An 11221-nucleotide genomic window follows, 5' to 3' on the forward strand; every position below is an offset into this window, starting at 1 on the left:
AATTGGGCTACAATAAACATTCTGATGCAAATTTCTTTGTTGTAAAATGATTTTTGATCATCTGGGTAAATACCTAAAAGAGGGATTGCAGGATCAAACAGTAGGTTCAGCTCCTTGAGTATTCTCTAAACTTCTTTCCAAAAAGGTCATATTAGCTTGCATTCCCAACAGCAGTGTAGAAGTGTTCCCTTCTCTCCACATCCACGCCAACATTTGTAGTTTTGAGATTTGTTATGTGGGCTTATCTTACTGGAGTTAGATGATATCTCAAAGTAGTTTTGATTTTCATTTCTCTGATGATTAAGGATGATGAGCATTTTTTCATATTTCTGTAGACCATGCGCCTGTCTTCTTCAGAGAAGTTTCTGTTCAAGTCTCTTGCCCACATAGAAATGGGATTATTTGTTCTTTTCTTATTGATTAGTTTGAGCTCTCTGTGGATTCTAGTTATCAGACCTTTGTCAGAAGCATAACCTGCAAATATCTTTTCCCGTTCTGAAGGCTGCCTGTTTGCTTTGATAAAAATCAATTAATTTTATTTTTATTTATTTATTTTTGTATAGCAATAAAAAACTGTCACATTCTTCAGGTGCCAGGACTCATATTAGCTTCTGGGTTTAATGGCAAATAGATCCTTCAAAGGCCCACAAAGGCTCATAGTCCATGAGAGGATTACTGATGATTAAATAATAATCATAGCACAGAACTATATGAAGGAGACAAGTGAAGGGTGCAAAGGAATACATTAGCTCACACTGGGGATCAGGGAAAGCTTCTTAGAGGAAGTCATGCCCAAAGTGACTCAAGATCACTTACCCCAACTGGTCTACTCAAATATGGATCTCTTAGGCAAAGTGGGGGCTCTGAACTCACAGCCATGCTTTTGCTGTTGTCTAGATGACTGGTCCCAATGTAATCAAAATACCAAAGATAATGACATTGTTTTGCAAGACCTGGTTCCACCAGGAGACATCTCCTAAAATGCAAGTCTTTGTTGCACCTCTAATATATATAAGCCAAGAATTGGTCTCAGCATATGGAATCAATGACAAATACTAACCCATGAATACACATGACTGTTATTGCATGGAAGTTTTGCAAAATCATAAGGAATTCTGGCTGAGCTAGAGCTAATAATCATCAACATGCCCCAAGTGGGAGTTGGGGCCACTGGTTTTCCCAAAGGAGAAAAACTTTGTTGTTTTATTTGTTCCGAAGAGCAATGGAGGAGAAGTGATGCCAGTGGAGGAGAGGTACAGGATTTGTTCTCCTCTGGGAACTGCTTTGTTTATTTGGTCAATTGCTTATTTTTTTCAGTTGAGATGAAGGGAGCAGGGACTATACCCAGAACCTGGAAGAGATTTTAGAAGCTACCTAAGACCTTTGGCACAAGCTATACTGCTTTGGGTCCCAGGTAAGGGAGTATAAAATTGAGTTGAGGGAAAGGAGTATCTCCTAGCACTACCCATAGGTACACCACTGCCCTGTAGCCATGCATCCTGAGGGCTCAGGAAGAGCTCTCAGGGGGAAGATCTGGGTCCAGGAAAACATCCAGAGGGGCATGCAGCACACAGCACTGGCAAAAGGGCCAGTTGTCTAAGATGCCTGGCAGACAGTTTGGTGACATCTAACACAGTCATGAATGGACTTGTCCCTACATGTCTGTAAGCTGTCTCTCTCTCCTTAGTTCTCTCATAAACAGCCAGACAAGTCTTCTGAATGCTTTCACCTGAGGTTCTGCAATTATTCAGGTGGAGACTGCATGTAATCTAAATCTGGACGTGAATGTTGCAACATCAGCATTTGTGCTCAGAAAGTAATGAAGACTAAGACATTCCATTTGTTTCAAATTGGCTTACACAGAGAAGAGGAGAGGAGGAGAAACAACTAGTGCATTATTGACTGACCTGTTGGGTAACTTTGGGCAAGTCATTTTACCTCTGTGGGCTCAGCATTCTCAAAGTTAAGTGAAATGGAAGATGGAAATAAATTAATGAACTTTAAGCCTATAGACAAAAGGCTCAGAGCAAAGACTGGGTGCAACATTACCAAAGTATATCTGAGAACCACTAAATTGATCAAAGTCTGAAGCCCACCATGCCTCTGGGCTTCCAGTAAACCAGAAATTTTCTTTATTGTCTATGATCCATTTATCTGGTTTTGTTTCTATAGGAGGACTTCCTAGGTTCCACACCCTTCCAGACCTGACCCTTATCTCCAGAGCAGTTCTGAGCCTTCCCTTTAATAGCAGTGTGTCCAAAATTAAGTCTTTCACCAGGTCAGCCTTCTACTCTAAAGTTTTTAGTGACTCCTGTGACATTTGTGATGTTTCCATAACTTTAAAGATATGGATTTACAAGGTGTAATGAGGCAGTTTCAGACATCAGAGAGGAAAAGACAATAGGATGTGGTGCCTGAAGGGATCTGGTGACCAAGAGAGGGATGAATCAAAGAAAGAGTCTATTAATTGAGAAAATGGTGATGCCATTTACAAATGAAAGTTGAAAGAGACTGAGAGAGAAAGACAGAGCAAGCTGGTTTAGAAGCAAAGGTGATAATCTCATCTTTGGATCTGTTGAATCTGAGATGCAAGATGGACAAAGAACACCTTAGGAGTTCTGCACAATGGACGCGCTGAAGGAAGCCAAAGGCTTGTAGGGAAAGCAAAAGAACAGGATGTTATTTACTGAGCACTTACTACATGTCATTTGTGAACCAGGCCTGCTACCTCAATGTTCTCAGTTAATGTTCACAATGAGGCAAGTATCCTCACTGCCATTTTACAGACAGGGAAATCCAAATTGGAGGAAATTGAGTCATTGGCCCAAAGGCAGCCAGCTCAGAAGACTTGGATTTGAACATAGATCAACTTGATGTTAAGATGTGTACCTTTTCCATTATACTCTGCCTCCCTTGTTAGGACAAAAGTACAAAGCTGGAACCCCAGATCTTGATTTCTGCATGTGTCATGTGTAGTCTGTGCTATAAGCACCTAGTTTTGTAGTTCCTGATATGTCTAAAGATCCTATTTATATTTTATTTTGACATAGAGCTGAGCATCATCATTCTAGTCCTTGAAACGTAAAAAGTTCAAGCACACTTTGGCAGCAAGAATCTTTGTGAGATGCTGAAATTAAGGCCTAAATGCCCACTTGAAGTTGGCTAGCTCAGAGTTCTTTAGAACAGCTTTCTACCTAGCAGTCAGCCCAGTAACTGGGGGCAGGAAACCAAAGACCTGGGAACCAATGGCTGAGCGGACTTGCTCCTGTGGCACTGGCTACCAGAAAGACCACCCCAGTGTGGGAAGAGCCTGAACCCACTCATTTTGGTCTCCTCTTGTCTGAGAGTTGAAAATAATGAAATTGCTTTGGGGTTTTGTGCTTCCCACAGTATCTTTTAAGGCTGCAGTTGAGCAGAGCTACAGGCCCTGGCTTGTTCTCTCTGGCTTGGGGGCAGCCACATCCCAGTTTCTGTCATTGGTTTGAGGTTTTCTGAAAATAGAAATCTGGGATCCAAGATGAATGTGGAATCTCCCACTTTCAGATGCATTGTTTCTCACAGATAAGATGATCTTCAATTGAGATGTACATCAATCTCTGTGTCTTGCTTCTTAGGGGTGGCAGTTAAAATTCAGCCAGTTTAAACAGAATATGATGGAGAGGCTATATCAAGCTGTGTTCACAGGTTTGGCCCGTGGAACAGCAGCCACAGAGGACATAGAGATGTGCTTTGGAAGTGGTTATGGGATTCTTTATGATAGATAAGGTGCAATACAGAAATGAACCATTTTTAATAGCGGCTCCTGAAAAGGAGCTCTGTGCACTGAATGGAACAGAAGAGGATGGCCCTTCCTACATAAGTGTAGCCATTTGTGTAAATGCTGTAGGTTAACACAAACCCCACTCCTTGCAATGCTTCCGGTCCTGTCTGAGGTCAGCGACCCTCTGTTTTTTATTTGCATATTCTGGTCCATGTGCCTTTTAACACCTCTCCTCTTGGTTAACTTGGTTAACTTGGTTAACTCAGGTTAACCCAGTACAAATCACTCTCATAGACTCAGCTCAGCCATCACCGCCTTTGGAAATCTTCAGCCCAGGTTGTTTCTGGAACTCTTTTGGGTGTTCTTCTAGCACCCCCTGTGATTCTAATATTGATTTTACTTACTTACTATGTTGTGTTAACATTTATTTTACAACTTACTATGTTGTTTTCCCAGTGTCTTCTTACACTTCCATCTTTCCCCTGGAGGTAGAGACCAGCTAGTTGTTGCCCACATAGATCTTCCCTTTTTCTCCTGTGCACATGGGAGACTGGTTCCAGGTTCCTTCCCAGTTAGAGATGACCATATAGTGACATGAGTCAAGGAAACAAGATTGCAGCCTCTGCCACATTCTGTCTTTTCTTCGTCTGCTGGCCGGATGTAGGGGGAGTAGAGGATTCTAAGTCTTTTAATGAATGGTATCCAATGGGAAGCTATTAGACAAAAGATGCCTGGGTCCCTAAAAGCCGGCTTGAGAAAGTGTTCCTCACCACTGACCCATATTATACTGGGACTTAAGCAAGAAACAAACTGCTAAACTTTCCGTGAAGGTTTTGCAGTAAGTAGTCTTCCATGAGTTGTACATCCTTATTTACCTATAGGTTCTTGGGGGGCCATGGTATCTCTATGTGTTCACTAGCCAGCAGAGCAGCTCACAAATAGCCAACACTCAATATGTAAGGAGTGGAAACATCTTGCCTCTACTTTGCTGATCAAGTTTCTCACAAGAAAGTCTATTAAGCCAAATCTTTCCCATTTATAAACGTGCTGATTGTTTTTTGGTAAACTAACCATAAACTTTATTTTTATTCTTGCAATAAGATCTCTTACTAACATTCTATACACTTTGAACTTAAATTCAAATAGTACGTTGAATTGGTATAAGCAATAGAATAAGGCCCTAGGATATGATTATTGAAGTTTCCTTCTAGATTAGTGCCCATCCATTAATCAATACCCCTTGGATAATCAATAAGCAATTAAACTTGGTAACCCTACTCTTACTGCAGTCCATATTGTCACATTTTATTAGCTAGAAGTCTTTTTTGAAGCCTTAAAAAATTTAACTTCCTCATCTCTATAGCATTCCTGAAATTTCCTAGCCTGAGAACTACATACAAAATGGAATTTATGGTTTGACTTGTAAGTTCTACTTAGGGATTCTGTCTTAGTTCCTATGTGTTGCCTCTTATATGACTGCTCCTGTCATATTTATTGGCTTAGCAGTCTGGAATTCAAACCCCTTAGCTTAGCAGTCTGGAATTCAAACTCTGTTCCCCCTTTGTGAAAGACTTTGCAGTTATTTATCTCTATTATCCTAGCACCTTTTTTATTGTCCATCATTTGTCAAAGATATCAGTGGTCCTACAATGACATCAGACAATTTCTTTGGTCCCTGCAGATGTAATTAACCAGAGTCTGACAATTCGAACTAACTTCAAGAAACTAGGTGATATCTTATGATAAGTCTCCAATCCTTTCTTTAAAAACCATCAAAGTCTGCTTTAGGCATTACAATTGAAGAGAGCTAATAGCTGTCTACTCCCTAACTGGACATTATTTGCAGGCAGGCAAGAGTCCTGTCTGCCCCCCCTCCTTCTTTTCTTCTTTCCTTCTTAAACTGAGGTGAATTCACATAACATAGAATTAACCACATTTTTTTAAAGTGTGTGATTCAGTGATATATCATGCATTCACAATGTTGTTGCACCCATCACTTCTCTCTAGTTTTAAGCGGTTTTAATTACCCCCAAAGAATACCACATACCCAACAAGTAAGCACTGTCTCTTCCCTCTTTCTACCATCTCCTGACAACCTCATCTGCTATCTATGGATGTAACTATTTTGGACATTTCACCTGATAGGAATCATACAATATGTGACCATCTCTGGCTTTTGTCATTTAGCATAATGTCTTCAAGGTTTACTCAAGTTGTGCTGCGACATATATTGACACTTCGTTTTTTAATTTTTTAATTGACAAATGACAAATCATATATATTTGAACTATACAATGTGATGTTTTGATTTTTTTTTCTTTTTATGGCCTAGTTTCTAGGTGGATACACGTTTTTGTATAAATGTATGCCTAGGAGCAAAATTGCTGGTCATATGATAATTCTGGTTAACTTTTTAAGAAACCTCTAAACTTTTTTCCATAGTGGCCACACCATTTTACATTCTTGCCAGCAATGTACACAGTGGCCAACAATTGTTTTGCCTCCTCACCAACAATTATTTTCCTTTATAGATTGTTTTAAAGGATTATATTTATTTTAACTTTTATTCCATTTTTGTTTTATTTATTTTTGTATGTATTTATTACTGATGTGGCTATGATTAGTCTTTCCAGTGGGTAGGAAAAGGTATCTCATTGTGATTTTGATTTTCATTGCCTTAATTATCCATGATGTTGAACCTTTTTTTCATGTGCTTTTTGGCCACTTTTTTTTTTATATTTATTTTTTATTAAGTCATATATACATAGATAATGAATACATTTATGCCTTATATCCATTCAAGTTATTTGCTCATTTAGATTTTATTGTTGAGAGTTGTAAAAGTTTTTACATTTGGATATTAAACCTTCATTAGATATATGATTTGCAAATATTTTCTCTGGCTCTGTAGGGTATCTTTTCACATTTTTGATAATGTTCCTTGATGCACAAAAGGCTTTAACTTTTAAGAAACCTAATTTATATATTTTTTTCCAACTGTATTTCACTGTGATAAGAACACTGAACATGACATTTACCCACTTAACAACATTTTTAAGCACACAATACAGTATTAATTATAGGTGCCATGAGAGCAGATTTCTGGAACTTACTCATCTTGCATAACTGAAAACTTAATACCCGTTGAAAAGCAACTCCTTGATTCATCCTCCCCAAAGCTGCTGACAATCACCATTCTACTCTCTGTTTCTATGAGTTTGACTACTTTGGATATCTCTCGTAAACAGAATCATGTATTACTTGTCCTTCTGTTACTGGCTTATTTTACTTAGGATCCTAGAGATGAATCGAGCCACATATCACCAATTTATCTGTTTTTGCTTTTGTTTTCATTAAATGTAAGAATTCATTGCCATATCCAAGGTTATAAAATATTACCTGTATGTTTTCTTTTAATAGTTTTGTTGTTTTATCCTTCTCTTTTAGGTCATTCATCCATTTAGAGTTAGTTTTTGTAATGGAGTAAGACAGGGTCTAAATTTATTTACTTATTTATTTTTTGGATTATGAGGATGCATAGGATTATGTTACATTGTGTGGGAGTAGAGAGATCCATATTTTTGGATCTATGAGGATACATAGGATTATGTTACATTGTTTGCATATGTAAACTACACAAGCTACCAAGCTGTAGCTGAGTCCTTCACCAAGGAGATAATCCCTACACCCCTACATTGTACCCAATAGGTGGGAGTTTATTGAATGGCTTTTCTCTCATGTGGACCTGTAGCTGTTCATCTACTAGTTTCAAATCAGTATTGAGTACATGGGATGCTTGTATTTCAATTCTTGAGGCACATTAGTAAGGAGAATGTTCTTCAACTTCATCCAACAAACCAACAAACACATGAAAAAATGTTCATTGTCCCTAACCATTAGATAAACATAAATGAAAACTGCCCTTGAGATATAACCTAATCCCAGTAAAAATAGCACTCATCTAAATTTATTCTTTTGCATGTGCTTATCCAGTTGCACCAACACTTTTTGTTGAAGGGACTATTCTCTCCTTATTGAGTAGTTTGGCTCCCTGTTGAAAATGAATTAGCTATAGACATTCAGGCTTATTTCTGGATTCTCAATTCTACTTTATTGCTCTGTATCTCTATCTTTATGCTGGTACCACACAATTATGATTCCTGTGGCTAGTCTATTACTATTGAAGTAAATTTTGAAGTTGGGAAATGTAAGTCTTCCAACTTTGTTTTCCTTTTTCAATATTTTTTGGCTATTAAAGACCTGTTGGAATTTTGCGTGAATTTGAGATTTGGCTTCTCCATTTCTTCTAAAAGACCACTAGGATTTTGGTGGGAATTGCATTCAATCTGTAGATTTCTTTGGAGAATATTGTCATTTTATAAATATTAAGTCCTAATCAACAAAAAAAGAGCTAACAATCCCATCTATCGCTGGGAAAGAGACATAAAAAGAACCTTCACTAAGGAAGACAGAAGAATGGTTAACAAACATATGAAAAAATGCTCACAGCCCCTAATCATCAGAGAAATGCAAAACAAAACCATCTTGAGATATCATGTAACCCCAGTAAGATTAACCCACATCACAAAGTCCCAAAACTGCAGATGCTGATGTGGATGTAGACAGAGAGGAACACTTTCACACTGTTGGTGGGACTACAAACTAATACAGCCTCTTTGTAAATAAGTCAATAGAATCTTCAAAGATCTCAAATTAGATCTCCCTTTTGACCCCACAATCCCACTACTAGGCATCTACTCAGAAGAAAAAAATCATTTTATCATAAGGACATTTGCACTAGATTGTTTACACAGCTCAATATACAGTCACCAAGACATGAAAACAACCTAAATGCCCATCAACTCAGGAATGGATTAACAAATTGTGGTACATGCACACCATGGAATACTATTCAGCTATAAAAAAGATGATGACTTCACATCTTTTGCAATATCCTGGATGGAGTTGAAACACATTCTTCTTAGTAAAGTAAGTAAAGTTGAAGCACATTACTTCTTAGTAAAGTATCACAAGAAAGCAAAAGCAATTATCCAATGTACTCAGTACCAATATGAGACTGATGCATGCTCACAATGACCTGATGCACTCTCACAATGGAGAAAAACTCATTTCAATTCAAGTTGGGGGGAGGGGTAACTAGAGAGAGGGAATGGAGGGTTGGGGTGCTCTCACTGAATGGGCACATGGGGAGGGTGTTTGGCATATCTTTTGTGTGGGGGACATAACCACAAGAGGGCCTCTACCAGGCAAAATCCAATATTTTGACCTGGTTGTTCATTCCCTCACATTAACCTGAAAAAAATTTACTTTTTTTTTTTAATATTTAGTCCTTCAATCCATGAACATAGGTTTTCTAGCCATTTAATTAGGTCTTTGTTGGTATTTTCAGCAATATTTTATAGTTTTTATTGAGATAGTCTTTTATCTCCTTAGCTCAATTTATTCCTAGATATTTTATTCTTTTGGATGCAATCATAAATTAAATTGTTTTCTTATTTCCCTTTTCAAGTTGTTCATCCTTGTGTGGTTCCTGATCTTACAGGAAAAGATTTTAATCTTTTACCATAATATGATGTTAATTGTGAGTTTCTCATAAAACTATTATATTAGTTTGCAAAGTATACTTTTATACCTTTATACTTAGTTTGACAAGTGTTTTTCCCAGAATAGGTGTTGAGCTTTGTTAAGAACTTTCCCCATGTTTATTGAGATTGTTTGAATTGTGTAGTTACAGTGATTAATTTTCTGTTGAACCACCTTGCATTCCTGAGATAAATCCCACTCTTTCATAGTGTATATTACACTTAAAACATGCTGCTAGATTTAATTTGATAGTATTTTATTGTATCTATATTCATTAGGGGATTGGTCTATAGTTTTCTTGGGTATTGTTATCTGGTTTTTGCTTTATACTTTTTTCTTTTTCTTTTTCTCTGAAAATGTCAGTAAAGATCCTTTCAGTTGTCTTGTAAAATTGCTAGTTTTACAATTCTCACCACATTCTGGATTTTAGTTTCCTTGAGTATTTTGTTTATACACCTGTCTTCATGTTGTATACTTTCTTTCTTCTTCTAAAGACACATACATCTTTGTACATCTTAACTCTCTATTCATGTTCACATGCACTAACTCATCAGAAAGCTTTTGGAGAATGAACAGGGATATCTGCCATCTCTTCCCCTTCAGGATCGATCATGGCAACTTCAGTATTTCTTGTGTTAGAGCTTATCATTCCTCTCTACTCTCTACACATGTTAGATTGTCCTGACATATGGCAAACACTAAATAAATATTTATCTAATAAACAAATAATGACAAAATCAATTGAACATGTATTTTATGCCAGGAACTGTTCTCAGCACTCTGTATGTATTACCTCTTTTGTTGTTGTTGTTCTGGTAGCTTAAGAATCAGGTATTATATTTTCTCCCACTTGACGGATATGAAAATTTAGAGACAGAAATGTTAAGTGATGCCCAACATCACTAATCTAGGAAGTGGCAGAGAGCCCACTCAGGCCTAGGCTGTCTAGCTCTAGAATTATCCTCCTAACTACTGTAGTCTACTGAATATTTTGAATAAATAAAAAGACTCAGGCCATGTGTTTATTCATATATTTACTCTGAACATTTTAGGGTCTGGATTCCTAAATATAGTTCAAGGCACCCAGCTGATTACACCTGCTGTTCCCTGTCTTCACTATTACAAAATCATGTTCCTGCTTCACTTACCATCTTTATTAATTATATCCATGCACCCAGGCATTTAAATTTGCATTGACTTCTTTTCCCATTGTTCTCCCTTAAAACCCCACTCAGGGTTAGTCATCAAGTTCTGGGGATAAGTGTTTCCAAGTTGGCATGTTAGACTGTCCTGTCAATCAGCTGAAAAATAATTTACTATTTTTAATAACAAAATGTCAAAGTTATAAATTATTTACTTTTTAACAAGTATGTAAAACAGAAGGGAGTAAAAGCTCTTTAAGTCATCCTTCTCACTCACATGAATTCTGATTTTTTTTTCTTTAATTCTAGAGGAATGGACAGAAGTAAGGTTAGCAAGCTGGAAATTGTACATATCACTAAATATACCTACATGATTGATGAGTGCAGATGAACTTTATCATGTGTGCCAGGTGCACAGAAAGGGTAGACAATTGCTGTTGTGGAATATATCTCTACTATGTCTCTAGTATTTATATTCTTTCTCTTCCTTTCTTTTTATTACCATTCCTGGCTTAGATTTAGATCACTTAGCTTCCTAGCTGTTCTCCCTGCCTCTTGTCTCAATCCTCTGTCCCATCTGGAAGTCCATTGTTGACCTTGTGATAGGCTAATTTTTCCAGAGCACAACTCTGATAATCCATCATTTCCTTGTTCACCCAAATAATGTCCTCCCAGGGTATTAGCAACACCTATCAGGTATCTCCACTGTCTTTGT

This window comes from Otolemur garnettii, unplaced genomic scaffold, assembly GCF_000181295.1.
Source record: "Otolemur garnettii isolate 467f Iridium unplaced genomic scaffold, OtoGar3 scaffold00006, whole genome shotgun sequence".
NCBI classification, from domain to species: Eukaryota; Metazoa; Chordata; class Mammalia; order Primates; family Galagidae; genus Otolemur; species Otolemur garnettii.